Source organism: Nothobranchius furzeri, chromosome 3 (genome assembly GCF_043380555.1).
Source record: "Nothobranchius furzeri strain GRZ-AD chromosome 3, NfurGRZ-RIMD1, whole genome shotgun sequence".
Lineage (NCBI taxonomy): Eukaryota > Metazoa > Chordata > Actinopteri > Cyprinodontiformes > Nothobranchiidae > Nothobranchius > Nothobranchius furzeri.
In genome coordinates this window covers 59,278,391-59,296,699 of record NC_091743.1, presented here as the reverse complement: position 1 = coordinate 59,296,699, position 18,309 = coordinate 59,278,391, and the positions used below count along the sequence as shown (strand labels likewise).

Below are 18,309 nucleotides of genomic sequence, written 5' to 3'. Positions count from 1 at the left end.
TTCCAGGTCAGATATAGCACCAAGGTCAGACCTAGAACTCAGGTGATAGACGATGGGCTCCGTTTTATGCTCATCATTAACGTGCAGATAGTTAGCAGCTAACGAGGACTTGAATTAATTAACACAGTTAACCAGAGTCGTAACAGAGGCACCATTCCCAGGACATATTGGTGAGTGGATCTGGCAGTCATCAGCATAAAGATGAAACTCAACACCATGACCATGGAAGATGGACCCTAGCAGAAGCAAATAAATGGCAAATAAGAGTGGACCAAGAGTTCAGCCCTGCAGAACCCCCCAACGCAGAGCCTCCCAGGAGGAAAGAACTTCCCCCATTTTCACACAAAACTTCCTACCATGGAAGTACGACAAAAACCATTCAAATACTGACCCTGTGATCCCTACCCACCACTCCAACCAATCAAGCAAAATGTCATGGTCAATCGTATCAAAGGCTGCAGTTAGACCTAATAACGGCAGTGGCCTATTTTCTTTAAAAAAAAACACACATACACAGACACACACTCAATTTATTAGAAAAAAAACATAATTTAAGGTAAATCTATGAGCTTCTCCATCTTCAATTGCCCAAGAATGCTATTGAAGAAAAAACTGCAATATATAGCGTGTAGGCTGTAAATGTCTTTCCTTCTAAAGTCTATGTACCAGATGCAGCAGGTTAAGGCTCATACTTTAAAGGATTAATGAAAGGACTGTAAGTAAAATAAGCAAAAAAAGAAGTAGTTCTTGGTAAATGAGGATGATGTAAGAAAGAGGAAAATAACAGACAAAAATTGGGATTTTTGCCCTGAATCTAAATAAACCGGGTCCCTCTTTTAAAACCACAATTTAGATTTTCTTTTAATTGTATTTTTAAAAGTGAACTAATGATGTTTCTGTGCTTTATATAATTTGTTTAGGAAGAAAAATTGTGTAAAACCAAAAGCTGGTTCTCACATTTTTTGGGTCAATTTGTAATCATAATCCAAAATAAAAATCCAGGAAACCCAGAAAAACTTGCTTCTTTGCATTTCTTAGGTTCTTTCTTTGTTTCTGAAAAGGTCCAGGATGTGAACGTCAGCTCGGATGTAAAGTAGCATGAATCCCTCACCTCAGGTGGCCTCACATATCCATGTCTGCCACTTAGGGGACGAAGTCAGCGAGCGCATCCTGTTGTCCCTGCTCAGAGGAACCTGTTTCTTCCTGAGTCACGGCTCTCAGTTCCAGCCCAGTCTTCCTCAAGTTACAGAAAACACTCAAAGACAAAGGCTCACATATTGATCACGCACATACTCACACATTCTGAGGATGAAACACCTGCACCATGTTTTCTCAATTTAAGGGGATCTTTCCAGGAAATGTCGGTTACTCTCAGACTGTAAAATATCGCTTCCCTGTACTGCAGGTGCTGCTGAGACAACCTGTTTTCATAATCCCCAATGACTTGTTACATTTTCCACTAATGTAACCAGGAACTAGGGGACACTTTCTATTTCTTATATTTAACACCTTCTTGCATGACTTTTTTTGATTATTTTTAAGTGTCTTTCTATTAAATTAGGCATGAAAACAAATATGGAGCTTGATTTTTGTGTGCTTTTCAAGGAGATGCATGTTTCTGCTCAGGTGGACAACACACACTTTAACTTTGAGATTTTTATCTTGGTGGCTTATAAATAAGAAGTTTAATGGTTCTGGGAATTAGTCTAACCCAAGACATGCAGAATCACCACTACACACACAAGGCAGATAAGTAAAACAGAATTTATTTTAAAGGATGAAACCGAGGGTGCGCTGAAAACGTCAGTGGATCTGGATGGTGGAAACCCTGGATGGGCTCAAAGGTGGAGGTGAGTAGTGGCAAGGGATATTTGTTTTTTACCGTGGTCTGGTTTAGTCCCCTGTAGTCAATGCAGGGTCGGCGCATCCCCTCCTTTGGGACGAAAAAACCCCCAGCTCTCAGGGGTGAAGAGGACGGGCGAATGGTACCAGCGGCCAGGGACTCCTGGATGTACTTCTCCATACTGTCCTGCTCCGGCTTGGAGAGATGGTACAACCGACTGGACGGGAGGGGAGCTCCTGATAACAAATCGATACAACAATCAAAATGACTGTGTGGAGGCAAGGACGAGGCTTGGTCTTTACTGACTTTAGTGGTAGACCGAGGGGACAGCTGAGAGGTCGATCTTCTCCGCCTGAGAAGTCGAGGGACCGGAGGGTGCAGGCGAGGCCAAGCGGAGGCAGCGTTCAAAACATTCTTTGCTCCAACCATCGATCTTGTTACGTCGCCAATCAATCTGCGGATTGTGGAGAACCAGCCAGGAGTGTCCGAGAACCACTGAGGACTGGGGAGAGGGGAAAACATAAAAATGCCAGGGATTCAGTGTGGTTACCTGAAACTTTAATGCGGAGGGGAATGGTGCGATGAGTGATTGTGGAGAGGCTCTGTCCGTCGAGTGAGGACACCGAGAGCGGCGAGGGTAGCCGAGTGGTGGGTATCTTCCACCTATCCACCAGTCTAGGATCCAGCATGGACTGCTCACAGCCCGAGTCCACGAGAGCCTCGAGTCGAATCTGCTCTGAGTTAAAAAATAACGTGCAAGGGAGAGAACACCGGGAGCTAGCAGGGTTAGCGTTGCTGGCCGGAGGTGAAGACTCCAGGCAATCTCTCGAAAGCCAGTCAGCATTGAAGCAGGAAACTGTGGCAGTCATCAAAATCCCCACTAAAAGTGATTGTTGGCGGAGAGGCTGCAGGACGGAAGTGGAAAACTTCCACAGGACTAGCGGCTTCTGGTCCGGGTGAAACAGCTGCAGCTGGGAGTGAGGACAAAGGTACCGCTGCGGGGGGTGGTTGATGCTGAGATAAACCATCATGTAACTGCCAAACCAGGGTCTCTAGTTGCTGAAAACGGAGGTTAGCTGCAAAGAGTTGTTCCATGATTAAAGGGAGAGTGTGTTCCTGCTGAGAGAGTCTGTGGGTGAGATCGGCGAGAGTGGGACCTGTGGGGTTAGTGGTCTGGCCGGATGATTCTGTCATGGTTCTGGGAATTAGTCTAACCCAAGACATGCAGAATCACCACTACACACACAAGGCAGATAAGTAAAACAGAATTTATTTTAAAGGATGAAACTGAGGGCGCGCTGAAAACGTCAGTGGATCTGGACGGTGGAAACGGGAACCGGGTCTGAGGGAGAGCAAACCAGAGGTGAATCCAAGAGCTAACAGTTCGGGGAGGAATATTGAGAAGGGACTTACAAGAGATGACTTGGTCAGAGGTTTTAGGAGGGAGGAAGTGAGCCGGGGACGATCCTGGTGGAATGATCTCCTGAGCTGGAGAGGGAGCGCAGGTTCGGAGGGTGAGAGCGGGTCGGTCGGGAGGAGGATGGTGAGAGCGGGACGGTCCGGGAGGAGACTGGTGAACGTGGCTGGAAAACATAGTCCAGAAGTCCTATGGAGGTCAGGTGAGCAGTTCCAGGTGAGTGAAGAGCCTGAGGTTGGTGAGTTCAAAAACACACGGGTTACACATGATCCAAAAACACACGTGAGCAAAAACACACTGAGACTTAAACACGAGAAAATCATGAGAGCGAGAAACGAAGACTAGTACTACCAAGTCGTAGTAGTCATCCGGCTTCGAGCTGTGTTCACCATCTCCTTTTGAAGCAGTCCCGTCGAATCAGCTGATGTGTTGCAGCTGCCGCTTCCCCGACCCGCTAATAAGCCGATGGCGTGCAGCTGCCGCTCCCTCTGCTGTGAAGACACTTAGAGATCGTTGAGAGAGAGAGAGAGTACTCACCCCAGCTCACGACAAGAAGAAGAAGAAATGATCTTTTCTATAGCGCCTCTCAAGATAAAAATCACAAGGTGCTTCACAAAAACAAAAAATGTAAAACATACAAAAGAATTTAGAAAACTGTTAAAAACATATTTAAAATGAGCAAAAAATAGACAATTGTGATTTAAAAATGTAAAGAAAGAGAAAGAGTAAATAGGAACGAGGGGAATCAATGGATGCTGAGGAAGGTGGAATAGGTAGGGAGAGCAGAACAAGGAGAGGGTGATGAAGGTCACACCAAAGCCAGCTTGAACAAGTGAGTTTTCAGCAGCTTTTTAAAGGAGTCCACTGATCTCAGGCTCAGGGCGAGAGAGTTACAGAGTCTGGCGGCCACAGCAGCAAATGATCTGTCACCTTTGGTCTTTAGACTGGTGCGCTGCACTTATGGTCAAGTATACCATCAACAACCACTCATTTATCAAAGAAATGCACATTTCTAATGAGTTTTTTCTACTGCTTAAAAGTACGGAAGCGTAGAGCTGACACCCACACGGAAATAAATTTAGTGCAATGTCACATAATGACATCTTAATTTTATTGTACTAACAAGATAATTTTCACACTCGTACAATATATTATTGATATTGCAAGAACGTGATATTATGTTGCACGAACGGGATAAATCTGTATATTGTATGCGCGTGAAAATTTTATTGTAAAAACATTATAGTAAATTGTAAGAACATGATAATATATTGTACAAACATAAAAGTTATTTTTGTTGGAACAATAAAGTTATATTGTTATAAAATTATATCTCTCAAACTTATTATTTTTTAGATAGGTGGCAGCTGTATGCTTCCGTTTAAAGAGTGTTAAATGAGTGGGTTAAAATTAAAATGCAAGCATTATAGCCTGCATTAATTTCAGTTAGGGATACACTTGCATTAGTGAACATTACAATGCAGAGTTGTATTATTTGAAACATGAACAGGATCCAGTAACCTATTGCTGCACATTTAAATGACATTGCTGCTATGCCTTTATTTGAATGTGTCACATTTGGTGCAAAAGTGATTTATTAATTGCAATCACCTTTGAAATGTACAATCTAGAAAAAAACCTTATCAAAATTTTGTGAATATTGCACTCTTAACACTGGATTTACTGGTAAATGCATTCCTCCTGCAAGCCTGCTTCTGCTGAGCTTATCTTTTGTTGCGCTGATGGCCCATCAACTGAAATGTACCATTACACATTGCCACATTTGCATTTGCTCTGATTCATCAGATGAGGTATCAGTGACCTGGAGAAAAACTGAAACCTCTCCTCCATGAGAGTCTGCTTCGTCCATTTCTTGAAGCACGGCCAGAGCCTTTTGCACGTTGAGGTTCCTCCTGTGTGGCTGTGATCCAGAAGTCTTCGTGCTGTGCATTCTGAGAAATGCCAAGAAGAAATGACTTTCCCTCATCGAGACCTCTGCTTTTATACACATTCAGTGATACAAAAATCCTTCCCCCAGGTTTACCCTGGTTTACAAGTGCAAATCATGTTGCCCTTGCAGAACCAACGAGACCTGTCCGGCGTTCAAAGCTGAGTGAACGGGGGAGAAGGGTCTTGGTCAGGAAGGTGACCAAGACCCCGATGGTCACTTTGTCAGAGCTCCAGAATTGCTCTGTGGAGAGAGGAAAACCTTCCAGAAGGACATCCATCTCTGTAGCAACCTGGTAGCAACCTACCAATCAGGCCTGTATGGTAGAGAGCCCAGGCGGAAGCCACTCTTATGTAAAAGGCACATGAAAGCCTGTCAGGAGTTTGCTAAAAGGTACCTTATGGGCTCTCAGACCAGGAGAAACTAAATCCTCTGGTCTGATGAGACAAAAAATGAACTATTTGGAGTGAATGCAAGGCTTTATGTTTGGAGAAAATAAGGCACTGCTCATCACCAGGCCAATACCATCCCTACAGTGAAGCATAGTGGTGGCAGCAAAAAAGTGGAAAAACTGGTTTTACCTGGCTTGCAATTGTAAACGCCCCCCAGTTTAGTGGCTCATCAGCAAAACAAAAGAAGGACATTTGAGCAAGCCAGGGGGGCCTGGAGCCTGATTTTGCGCAAATATGCGTGGGCCCGGTAAATCTAGTGTTAATGATTGTATCATCAAACTGTCCACTGACTTTCTCCACCACGGTATGGTATTCCCAAAGCTCGCACCTCCTTTTGTTTGTTTGCTGCTTCCAAAGACTAGAATGAGCTGCAAAAATCACTAAAGCTCACAACCTTCCATCATCTACCTTCAATAATTCAATGCAGCAGTAGTTTCTGATCAATGCACCTGCTTCTGAGTCCTTAAACATTGTTTTAAGTCTGTTTTGACTGCTTGTACATATGAGAACAGTCATTCATCGTATCTATCTGTTTATCTTTGATGTAAAGCCAATTATGTGTCTGATGCTACTGCCTCTTTGATAGACCTATCAACCATTTATGTTACATTTATAATTTATATAGTTTTGAAACCAGTACTTTCACATGTTTACTTGAGTAAAAATTCTTGACTTCAACTTCTACAAAAGTCTTTTGAAACCCAGTATCTATGCTTCAATCTAAGTAATGACTGCGAATACATTATTTGGTTCTTTTCTGCACAAAGAGTAATAAAGATTTATATAAATCTTTAATCCATCCATTTTCGGCAGCTTATCAGGGGTCGGGTCACAAGGGCTGCAGTCTGAGCCCAGACTTCCCTCTTCCCGGCCACTTGGGCCAGCTCCTCCAGGGGAATTCTAAGGCGTTCCCTGGCCAGCTGAGAGACATGATCCCTCAGCGTGTCCTGGGTTTTCATTTAGGTCTTCTTGCAGGGTTAGCGTTGCTGGCCGGAGGTGAAGACTCCAGGCATCGAAGGATCTTTCATGGCGGTTAAAACGAAGAGTCGGAGTACCCGGCCCGGAGGGTTACCGGGGTCCCACCCTGGAGCCAGGCCTGGGGTTGGGGCCCGTGAGCGAGCGCCTGGTGGCCGGGCTTTCGCCCATGGGGCCTGGCCGGGCCCAGCCCGAACCGGATACATGGGCTCGTCCAACTGTGGACCCATCACCCGCAGGAGGAACATGAAGGGTCCGGTGCAATGCGAATCGGGTGGAAGACCAAGGCGGGAGCCTTGGCGGTCCAATCCCCGGACAAGAAAACTAGTTTTTGGGACATGGAACGTCACCTCGCTGGCGGGGAAGGAGCCAGAGCTTGTGGCAGAGGTTGAGTGGTACCGGCTAAATATAGTCGGACTCACCTCGACACATTGCATTGGCTCTGGAACCCGAGACCTGGAGAGGGGTTTGACACTCTACTTTGCTGGAGTTGCTCCGGGTGAGAGGCGGAGGGCTGGGTTTGGCTTTTTGTTAGCCCCGAGACTCTCTGCCTGTGTGTTGGGGTTTACCCCGGGGGACAAGAGGGTAGCTTCCTTGCGCCTTCGGGTCGGGGAACGGGTCCTGACTGTTGTTTGTGCTTATGGGCCAAATAGCAGTTCAGAGTACCCACCCTTTTTGGAGTCCCTGGGACGAGTGCTAGATAGTGCTCCATCAGGGGACTCCATTGTCCTGCTGGGGGACTTCAATGCTCACGTGGGCAATGACAGCTTGACCTGGAGGGGTGTGATTGGGAGGAACGGCCCACCTAATCTGAACTCGAGCGGTGTTTTGTTATTGGACTTCTGTGCAAGCCGCAGTTTGGCCACAACGAACACCATGTTCGAACATAAGGATGCCCACCGGTACACTTGGTACCAGGGCAGCCTAGGTCACAGGTCGATGATAGATTTTGTAGTCGTATCATCTGGCCTGCGGCCATATGTTTTGGACACCCGAGTGAAGAGAGGGGCGGAGCTGTCAACTGATCACCACCTGGTGGTGAGTTGGATCAGATGGCAAGGGAACATGCCGCGTAGACCTGGCAGACCCAAACGCATAGTGAGGGTCTGCTGGGAACGCCTGGCAGAAGAACCTGTCAAGACGGTCTTCAACTCCCACCTCCGGCAGAGCTTTGACCACGTCCCGAGAGCAGTGGGGGACATTGAGTCTGAGTGGGCCTTGTTCCACTCTGCGATTGTCGAGGCGGCTGTTGCTAGCTGTGGTCGTAAGGTGGCCGGTGCCAGTCGTGGTGGCAACCCCCGTACCCGCTGGTGGACACCAGAGGTTCGGGGAGCCGTCAGGCTGAAGAAGGAGGCCTACAGGGCGTGGCTGGTCTGTGGGTCTCCGCAGGCAGCAGACAGGTACCGGATAGCCAAGCGGGGTGCAGCAGTGGCAGTTGCCGAGGCAAAATCTCGGGCGTGGGAGGAGTTTGGTGAGGCCATGGAGAAAGACTATCGATCGGCTCCAAAGAGGTTCTGGCAAACTGTCCGGTGACTCAGGAGAGGAAGGCAGCAACTCGCTCACACTGTTTACAGTGGGGATGGGGAGCTGCTGACGTCAACTGAGGCTATAGTCGGACGGTGGAAGGAATACTTTGAGGAGCTCCTCAATCCCACCAATGCGCATTCCGAGGAGGAACCAGAGCTGGGAGGCCTGGGGATGGACTGTCCGATCTCGGGGGCAGAAGTTGCTGAGGTAGTCAAACAACTACACAGCGGCGGAGCCCCGGGGGCGGATGAGGTTCGTCCTGGGTATCTCAAAGCTATGGATGTTGTAGGGCTGTCATGGTTGACACGTCTCTACAACATTGCGTGGTCATCGGGGGCAGTTCCTAGGGAGTGGCAGACCGGGGTGGTGGTCCCCATCTTTAAGAAGGGTGACCTGAGGGTGTGTTCCAACTATAGGGGGATCACACTCCTCAGCCTCCCTGGAAAGGTCTACTCCAAGGTACTGGAGAGGAGGGTCCGATCGATAGTTGAATCTCAGATAGAGGAGGAGCAATGTGGTTTTCGTCCTGGCCGTGGAACTGTGGACCAGCTCTATACCCTTGCAAGGGTGATGGAGGGGGCATGGGAGTTTGCCCAACCAATCCACATGTGCTTTGTGGATTTGGAGAAGGCTTATGACCGTGTCCCCAGGGGCACCCTGTGGGGGACGCTCCAGGAGTATGGGGTGGGTGGTTTTCTGTTAAGGGCCATTCAGTCCCTTTACCAGAGGAGCGTGAGTTTGGTCCGCATAGCCGGTAGTAAGTCGGACCTGTTCCCAGTGAGGGTTGGACTCCGCCAGGGCTGCCCTTTGTCACCGGTTCTGTTCATCACTTTTATGGACAGAATTTCTAGACGCAGCCGTGGTGTGGAGTGTGTCGAGTTTGGTGGCAGGAGAATCTCGTCTCTGCTTTTTGCGGATGATGTGGTCCTCCTAGCTTCATCCAGCTCTGACCTTCAGCTCTTGCTGGGTAGGTTCGCGGCCGAATGTGAAGCGGCTGGGATGAGGATCAGCACCTCCAAATCTGAGACCATGGTTCTCGACCGGAAAAGGGTGGCTTGCCACCTCCGGGTCGGGGGAGAGGTCCTACCTCAAGTGGAGGAGTTTAAGTATCTCGGGGTCTTGTTCACGAGTGAGGGTAGGAGGGATCGGGAGATCGACAGGCGGATTGGTTCGGCGTCTGCAGTGATGCAGACGCTGAGCCGATCTGTCGTGGGGAACAGGGAGCTGAGCCAGAAAGCCAGGCTCTCGATTTACCGGTCGATCTACGTCCCAATCCTCACCTATGGTCATGAGCTTTGGGTAATGACCGAAAGAACGAGATCGCGGATACAAGCGGCCGAAATGAGTTTCCTCCGTAGGGTGGCCGGGCTCAGCCTTAGAGATAGGGTGAGGAGCTCGGACATTCGGGAGGGACTCGGAGTAGAACCGCTGCTCCTCCGGATCGAAAGGAGCCAGTTGAGGTGGTTTGGGCATCTGGTCAGGATGCCTCCTGGACGCCTCCCCGGGGAGGTGTTTCGGGCATGTCCTGCCGGCAGAAGGCCCCCGGGTCGACCCAGGACACGTTGGAGAGGTTACATCTCCAATCTGGTCCGGGAACGCCTTGGGGTCCTGCCGGAGGAGCTGGTGGACAAGGCCGGGGAGAGGACGGCCTGGAGCTCCCTAGTTGGGATGCTGCCCCCGCGACCCGGACCCGGATAAGCGGAGGAAGACGACGACGTCTTCTTGCGGTTGGACCTGCCTGGAAAACCTCACCAGGGAGGCGTCCAGGAGGCATCCTAACTAGACGCCCGAGCCACCTCAACTGGCTCCTCTCGATGTGGAGGAGCAGCGGATCTAATCCGAGCCCCTCCCGGATGATCGGGCTTCTCACCCTATCTCTAAGGGAGAGCCCAGCCACCCTGCGGAGAAAACTCATTTTGGCCGCTTGTATCCGCCGCATTATCGTTGTTTCAGTCACTACCCAAAGCTTGTGATAGGCCTTTAAATCTTATATAAATCTTTATCACTGTGTGCAGAAAAGAACCAAATAATGGAACTGGATAACCAACACAGAACAAATTTAAGAAAGATGAATGTGAATACTTGACACCTCTGGTAATTTCAGAAATAATGGCAAAAGAAACATTTCCTCCACTTTAAACATATTTACGTATATAAAAGGTTTACTTTACCTCATGCAGCTGGTATTTATTCCGCCAAAAGACTTAGAAACATTTTAGGCTTGTGTTGAAAAGTGTCTTGGGGGTTCAGGGACTCTAGAAGATGCAATATTAATAGATTCCGTTTATCATTAACCAATAGGTAGTTTATTTAAATTCGATCTAAAACAGAACTATTTATTTATGGTGTGGTATTTTTATGTTTCATCAACCACCCTTCTTTGTTTAATCTACAGTATTAATTTTCAAAGGACACGAACAGGGAAATATCTCAAATTTAAATTGTAAAATGTCACCAGGTTACAGTAAGTCTCCTAGGAATGAAGCCAGAGGAGGGAGTTGCAAAGTTGCAAAGATAAACTCTTGATAAACCAGTCAATAGCCTGGAGGTATTTTACCACAATCTGAACAAGCTTCATGTTTGGGTGCACACTGCAGCAGAAAGTCTTGGTAAACAGTCAGAGGATCGCTGTGTAAACACCGGGGAGAAGAGCTCTTCACCAAACAAAGATTTGATCGGGAGATAGAGAAGAGAGGCACCTCTGCTGCTCAGGCTTTCTGACCATAGCGGTAGGGATAAAAGGAAAAGGAGAGCACGCGCGCGCACACACGGCCGCGTGCTGCGCAGCGCGCGCGCCTCTTCGACAAACAGCAGCAGGAGGAGGAGGAGGAACCAGAAATCTTCGCTCATTTACTTAACATCACTTCCCCGCCGCCGGTAAAGCAAACACTCCTCCTAAAGCAGCCGGGGAGCAGAGGTGAGGCAGGTGAGAGTCTCACCCGAAGCCTCCGCCACCCACAGCGGCGCTCGTTTGACCCCCGCGCCGGTGCAGGAGCTCTCAGCTCGGCGCTGATTTTCTTCGAGACCGTCGGTAAAATCTGCGGAGGCGGAGATCTGAGTGATAACCGGATTCTTCCTGCGTTCGAATAATTGTAGATAATGGTGAGTGGAAAGTGTCTTTAATTATCTTGGACTGTTTGGTTTATTTTATTTCATTTCCTTTAAAAGAAACAAACTTTATTCTGTCAGTCTTTACATTTATTTCTGTTTGATGACTTAAGTCAACACTCCTATCAAGATCCTAATAATACTCATCTTTAGCTTTAACAAGGCCACTTATTTTCATATTTATTGAAATAATTGTGACTACTTATTTGACTTAGACGCGTAAAAAAGCACCAGCTTTTAAAATGCATGTATGTTTACGGTAATCCTTTCTTTGAAAGGCAATATTTTAAAAATATTTTGATTTTCATTTAATATTTGAATAAAAAGATACCTGGACACATTTAGTTTTTAAAATAGTATTTAAATGAAATGTGTGTGTGTGTGTGTGTGTGTGTGTGTGTGTGTGTGTGTGTGTGTGTGTGTGTGTGTGTGTATATAAAGTTTTTTTTTATTGCAGTTAGGCTAATAATAATATTGATGATGATGATAATAATAATAATAATTCAAGATGATTTTTCAAATGAAAATAAATTCTACATTTATTTAAAAGTTAATTTATTCAGTTTAATAAAGAGTTGTTTGTAGAAGGAAAAAGTTCACACATTGGCATCAGTAAAGAGATCATTTGTCAGGAACTGAGTTATATAAAGACGTGAATGGAGACAGTGTCAAGGGCTGCCTATTCTAATGGAGCCCCTTTGTTTTTCTTGGTGTTACTTGAATCAGTGCAGCACTTTCTGCTCAGGCCTAACTACAGAAGATTACAGCCAAATCACTGACACCCCCAGCTGCACGCAGAGACCGTCATTAAAGAAAATTATGGGGGAGCCACACTAAGCATTTTTTTCAAAGCTGGTATTCATTTTTTTTCCAAGGACCCCTTCATGCCTTCAGAGTAGAAAGTCACTCTCTGTCCTTTTTAGAACCATTTAATCCACATTCAGTCATTTCTCTCGGCTGGACATTTGGAAAACAAATAATTAATGAGGTCCTGTCATTTTTGTTTATGAGTAAAGATGACAATAAATTAGCTTGAAGCATGTGGTTTTTTACATTTTATGCCATTAATTGGACAAAAGCACAAATGAATAGGAAAATATGGTAAGTTAAATTCTATTCGTGCTCTTTTTAACCGTGTCAATTATGAGTTTCCAAGGCCTCTGGCCAGCCAAATGGAGGTTCTTATTTCAGATATCATATTCAGATATCCATTGGGTTGTAAATCCCACTAAGTCTCCCGTGTTTTAAACCTCACAAATAACATCCAGGGCTCTGGTGGAGGCAGGCAGGCAGCGGAGCACATACCGAAGGTGTGTTTGATTTAACGCTGTGGTTCGTCTCCTAATAACACATAGGCCCCGTTCTTGGATCCCCTCTCTAAGGCTGACCCAAGACCCTCTGAGCCAATCTCCCCCTCAGCCTTCATGGTTCTTATTACCAGCTCTAATAAATTGTGAATAAGCAGCAGCCCAGAAAGTCCGGGGTTGTGGAGAATTCCCCATCCTGTAGCGCAAGGCACCCCCTCTTAAGAAAACACAAATTAATTCTAAACCACTCCGTGGCCAAATGTTCCTGGAATGATAAATATTTTCCTAGGAAGTTCTGTTCTTCCTGACTTTATCTCCACCAGTTTTATTCTATTCCCCCACAGCTGCCCTGGTTCTTGATGCCTCCAAGCTTTTGCTCGTCCTTTTGTCATCCTCCAAACTCTTTCTGGCTGGGAGTCAAATGGTTGCCCTTACTTGACGTTGAGAACTTTCGGGCTAAACAGAACAACTTGAAAAATGTTTAATTTGCTGCGCTTGAGTGACAGGATTCCATCATGGAGCAGAGGCGTTTTGTACATCGTCTCGGTTGATTATATGATCCCCAGATATGGAAGTCTGAGTTAACAGCTTTCTCTTTGTTTTGGCCAACATTGTGTGCTAAGCAAATTTGTCTAAATTCAGGTGCGGTCATTGTGATCTGCCTTGTTTGCCTGCCTCACCAGACATATTTATTTGACTGTATTCCAACACTTTGCACACAGTGAATAATAAGTGACTTGGGGAGACAATTACACCAACTGACCAGTTTGGCTGGTCTTTGACAAGCAGAGAAATTGCGCAATCATATGCTGCATGGTTAATTCAGACAGAGACGGGAATGACGTCACACAATTAAACGTGCAAGCCACTGTGTACTTTTTTTTTTTTTACTTTTTCATTTTTTCCAGTTGTATAGCAAAATAATTACAAATTCACCACTTTTTTCTAAATTTCAATAATTGGGTCCTGACGATAATTTGGGATGTGTGGCAGTCCGCACAAACGGAAAAGTCAAAGTATGCAAACATTTTAAAATTGCAGAAGCATCTTGTGAAGCAAAACATTTTTCAAATACGAAGTTCATGCTCAACCCTGTACAATATTGAGTTATTAGTCTGCCTACATTTGATACATTCTTTGTGCTGTCGGACATCGCAGGTATGTGCAACCACACTTTCTTGTTATTGGCTTCAGAGTTTGTTGGATTCGCTGGTTGGCTTTCAAACAATTTGACACCCTCTAAAGTTATCAGACTCCACTCAAAGAAGCCTCTCCCCTCCATTCCGCCCTCTTTTTTCAATTTCCCGAAGTCCCCGGGGAGCTCTTGGGGAGGCCCAGTGGTGGTGTATGTAGGTCTGTGAGTGTGTAATAAACCCTGTCCTGTCAGCAGACAGCAGCTGTCTCACTCTGTCTCTCCTTATCTCATCTTGAGAAGGATACAACCACACACATTGCAAAAAAAGAAATCACTGGCCATGTCTTCTTTCATTTTTCTTTTTAGCTAAAACATGTTTGAAAGAAGAAAATCAGAAATTAGCTTTACTTTTCCAGTATCTAAGCTGTGTTTTCAACATTATTCCTATCGTTGCATGCAGTATCAATTATTATTATTTTTTTGCTTTTCACTCAAGCTTTTACAAGATTTATCAGTAAAATGAACCAGACACTTCTCTGTCTGCGAGCCTCACCTACTAGTTGGCTCTGTCTGGCCAGCTGTTAGCAACTAGAACGGCCTGTTGCCATCACGTGCAGAAGAGACTGATTGAGGGCAAACCTTTTCATCCTAATGACTAATAAAGCAGTGTGTGTGTGTGTGTGTGTGTGTGTGTGTGTGTGTGTGTGTGTGTGTGTGTGTGTGTGTGTGTGTGTGTGTGTGTGTGTGTGTGTGTGTGTGTGTGTGTGCGTGCGTGCGTGCGTGCGTGCGTGCGTGCGTGCGTGCGTGCGTGCGTGCGTGCGTGCGTGCGTGCGTGCGTGAGTTCATTAGAGAAGGCAGGAGAGCTCATGCAGTCAAGCGTGTGTTGCTTCTGAAAGTGCGAGGGTCTGTGCGACCACCCTTTCCATTTCTGGACCAGATGTTTTTTTTTTTTTTTTTTACCTGGGAGCTAGACCACCATCTGACTGGGGTCAACCAAGTCCTTCAACTACACACCCGCCCCTCCAGACTGCTGGGAGGTCTGCCAGCTGTCCCTCTCCCTGACCCACCGTCCTGGGGCACTGATTCGAGGAGAGACGGGGTCTGGGCCTTGGGGTAGGTGGTCCCTCTAGTTGGTAGAATTAAAGGATCACAAAGTCCTTGGACTTGGGGAGCAAACTCACATGTGGAAGAGACGAAATAAAGAATTAGAAAGTAGAGAAAATGATGGAGTGTTGTTTTTTATTTATTTTTTTTATTTTTTGGAAGGAACTGATCAAAAACTGTGACCTTTAGAAACAGGAAGGTAAAAATCCACACTAACGTATGAGGTGGTTTTGATTACTGAGGCGAGGAGCGGCTGGCTTGTTGCGGGAGTTACTCGAGTGTAAAGCAAAGCCCATCAAGTCTGGAGGTAAAGTTACAGACGGAGACTACAACAGGTTCACCGCTGCCTCGGGTTTATTAGACTCCGTTGTGTGTGTGTGTGTGTGTGTGTGTGTGTGTGTGTGTGTGTGTGTGTGTGTGTGTGTGTGTGTGTGTGTGTGTGTGTGTGTGTGTGTGTGTGTTTCTTAACCTGGTTGTTCGATTTGCCCAGTGATTTGGCTGCGATTGTAAATGTTGTATAATGGCTGTGGTTGTACAAACCTGGATTGTTTATCTACTGATGCGGGTCATTTAGTCAGCAGGTGAATGAAGCATAGTAACACCTCTATTCTTTTGTTTTATTATTTTAGCAAATAGAAAAAAAAGTAGGTGTGTCGGGTTTTCTTTTTTTTCAGTGTACATTTCTTGGTGATTATGCATTCATTTTTTATGTAATTCTAACTACAAAAACAAGCTGGACAGAAAAGGGAAATAAGGCCACGAAAACACACTCTTTATCATTCATTTTGTCGTCATCATTAATATTATTTTATTCAAATAATCAACAGCTATAAACCCTTTTTAATGGACATTTTTAATTTCATTTAAATAAACACCAATAAAAACTACATTAATAAAAAATCTTAACATCATGGATACGTTTGAACAAAAATGTATTACCTTACTTTAATTTTATCTTTGTATCGGTACTGTTAGTTTTACAATATTATTACCTCTTCTCATCCTAAATTAAGGAAACATGCAAAAGTAAAAGGAAACCCCCTATTTCTGGATGTGAAAGATTAATGCATGTGAAAATATTAATCTAACATTATATATAATTGTAATAAAATGCCTTATTGGTTTGCCCTAATCTGACATTTATGTGATTTATCTATTTTTCTATTTGTTATATAAATTCCAACAATAAGACAAATAATAGCAGATAATCAAAATAAACCTGCAGTATTTGTCCCACATTCTGCATCTATAGAAAACAGCTTTAGGACAAAAACATGGTGACGTACTCAAATGAACTCTACACTAAATATACTACATCACATCTAAACTCACTTAAAATTATTAATTGATAAATCACTTATCATGTTATATATTACTGCCAATTAAAATGTAAACTAGTTACTGGAATGCAGCATCTGTTTTAGTTGGAGGACATGGTTTATGTAAATAAAACCTCAATATTTGAAGGAAACTATCTGGAAAACGTTTCATTCAGATTTTTTTTGCGGTAATAAATCTGTATATATTAATTTTACAAAGCATAGTGTTTGTGATCAAACAGAACTTAATCACAAATAGCCACTTATTTTACTTTTGGTGATTCCTCCAGCATGCCTCGCTGGTCTGTTCATCAAAGATGAATAAAGAGGATTGTAGTTGGCAGATGGCACCATTTTCCTATCCAGAAAACCATGACAGTGTCACACAGACCCAGATAGTGGCCCCTTGTTCCACGTCTTTTATCAGCAACTGAGAACCCCTCCACCCTAAATTCCCCCAGGCGCTTAGGGAGACTGTCCAAGTCGAGGGCTCCAGGTGGGGTCCCATATGGCGTGATAACAGAGCAGTGAGGCACCTTTTTCAGGCTGCTGATTTAGAGCCATGCTGTTTCAGTGAAAGGTCAGACCATCCGGCTGCCACCGCAGCGGACTGAGAAACAGCTCACGTGCTGACGCTGCAAACACACGTGTGCACGTTCAGAAAGGCATCGGACAAGATGATTACTGATCCATGTTAAACATGCAGAAGACTAGCTTGACGTGTTGGGCTAGCTGCTGGCCTCCAATAAACATCAGTTTTTGGAATCACACACAACTTCTGTGAGACACATTTCAGTTCAGTTTATTTATGTAGCACCAGTTCACAACAGGAGTCGTCACTTTACAAAATAAATAATCCAAATGAACTTCTTATCAGTGCACCGAGTTCCGGTCATTATTCACATTAGTTAAAAGTTTCCTAGCTAACAAAACCCAGCAGATTGTGTTGAGTCACTGACTTGTTGTGTCAGTCAGTGCATTTGCATGTGCATCTTAAGCTGGGCGGACACTGTGCGACTTTTTCACTCGTAGCACTCAGCTTCAGCTCAAACTGTACAACTGCAGGGCAGATCTCACGAGTCATGTGCTCACTGTACGACCCAGTTCTCGGATGCGACCTGACTGCTCACACTGTACGTCTGGTAGCAACACGACGTCGGACCTAAAAAAATATGCTAAAAATAGCAGTTTTTACACAACACGTCAGCTTTTTTGTCTTGTTTTGCCTGTTGTCCTTCGGGAGTGCTGCAGGAGGACACACAGGGATTTATGGGGGTTGGATGAGGAAAATGAAATAAAGAAAGTAAATCTGTGTTTTGTGATCAGTTTAATTTGCCACGAACACGACAAGCACGCTTTCTTGACAATCTTTGTCACTGTGTGTAAAAAAAACATGTAGAAATAAAAACGAACAACGTGTGTTATTATGGAAATAGCAGGCGGGCGGTGTTGAGGCACGATTGTGCATGCGCCGTGAGCGGTTCTGGTACTTTTTGGGTCGCAGCCGCTTGCTGCGCCGCTTCAACCCTCACGAGGAACGAGCAAAATAATAAACACTCCAGAAGTCCGTGCGAGCTCATGATTGCTGATCGGTCGCTGGTCACGTGGTGTTAATCGCCTCTCGTAACCCCCTGTACACTACACGACGCTCGGCGCAAAACTCGCCCCGATCTTGTGGATTCTTGCACGAGTGGAAAATCGGCTCAAAAAAGTGAAAAAGTCACTCAGTGTCCGCCCGGCTTAAGTTGATTTGGGTCAATCTAAAGTAATAAACTGGGAGTCTTTATCCTAGTTTACGTGTAGGTTAAGAAACTAAAGTATCAAATGAAGTTTGTGCATTTTGGTACAATAGGAAGCGACATGCACCCTTTTGCATCAGTGTTCTTCCAGTTAGCTTATAGCAACATAAAGAGTAAACAGGATAGGGACAGCAGTCGCTCAGGAGCTAGAGCTGGCTGATCAGTAATCGGAAGGTTGCAGGTTCAATCCCAGTGGTCGGGGGTACCGGTGGCGCCTGTACTCAGCAGGCCTGTGGCTACATCATAGGTAATCCCCACCAGGTTGTGAATGGGTGAATGTCTAAGAAGGCTCTATACAAATCCAGACCATTTATCATATGCACAATGGCTGAAGGAATGGACAACAACAACGCTGCAGCACAGTTTATTTGGTAC

At 45.3% G+C, this 18,309-nt stretch overlaps 1 protein-coding gene and 1 long non-coding RNA gene across 3 annotated transcripts in view; one reads left to right on the top strand and one right to left on the bottom strand.

Moving 5' to 3' along the window:
- Positions 1-1,797: 1,797 nt before the first annotated feature.
- On the bottom strand, positions 1,798-3,394 carry LOC139068934 (uncharacterized). Its single transcript, XR_011520181.1, has 3 exons — positions 3,257-3,394; positions 2,150-2,345; positions 1,798-2,079 (listed from the first exon to the last, which is right to left on the bottom strand). It is a non-coding gene; the product is annotated as an uncharacterized lncRNA (long non-coding RNA).
- A 7,674-nt stretch (positions 3,395-11,068) lies between these two features.
- eya2 (EYA transcriptional coactivator and phosphatase 2) overlaps positions 11,069-18,309 on the top strand; it is a 32,500-nt gene continuing 25,259 nt past the window's right edge. For both annotated transcript variants that reach the window (XM_015959218.3, XM_015959217.3), the window contains exon 1: positions 11,069-11,264. The gene's annotated coding sequence lies outside the window, so the exon portion shown is untranslated. The remainder of the gene's footprint in view (positions 11,265-18,309) is intronic.